The sequence below is a fragment of the Galeopterus variegatus genome, unplaced genomic scaffold, assembly GCF_000696425.1.
Source record: "Galeopterus variegatus unplaced genomic scaffold, G_variegatus-3.0.2 Scaffold14182, whole genome shotgun sequence".
NCBI lineage: Eukaryota > Metazoa > Chordata > Mammalia > Dermoptera > Cynocephalidae > Galeopterus > Galeopterus variegatus.
This window is the reverse complement of record NW_007740293.1, coordinates 24242-24901: the sequence shown is the minus strand read 5'-3', so window position 1 is coordinate 24901 and position 660 is coordinate 24242.

Here is a 660-nt window from a genome sequence, read left to right as displayed (position 1 = left end):
GGGGGGGGGGGGGGGGCTAGAGACTTTGCTGCGGAATTGGAAGTCGTTTAACTAAGAGGGACTAAGCATCCGACTTTTCACCAGCTCTGTAGACTGACTCGCTGTGTTGCTTTCCAGGCTGGAAATCCTGTGGCTCACGCTGTGTCAGTTTAACAATCAAGTGGAGATTGAGGTTTGTAGGGTCCTGTGCTGTGCAGTGTTATGGTGAGGCCGTCCAGGCAGGTGCTTGATTGTGGTTTACACAGACACAATGTTATGAAGTGTCGTGCTGAGCTCTGCACGGGCACGTTACACAGTGTCACCGTCATCTGTCTTGCTTTGGACATCTTTCCCTTTCTCAGGGCTCCTTAGAGCGGCTTCGCAGTCATTTATATCAGTGACTGTGTCTCTTGTGTGATTTTGAAAGACTTGGATAGGATTTTTAAAAATCGACGAGGAAGCTAAACCTGTCATTCTTTTATTATGGTTTGTGTAGCTTCAAGGCACATTAAGTTGGCCTATATGCAACAGCTTTTTTTTCTTTTTTTGCCTTTTATTTTTCTCTGATACTAATACTGCTAAATTCACACTGCTAAATTTGTCATATCGGCCGCTTCCGGGTAACACTAGGCCAGATAATGTAACCTGCCGCCCGGTGTTCAGCCTGTCTGTGGTCTCCAG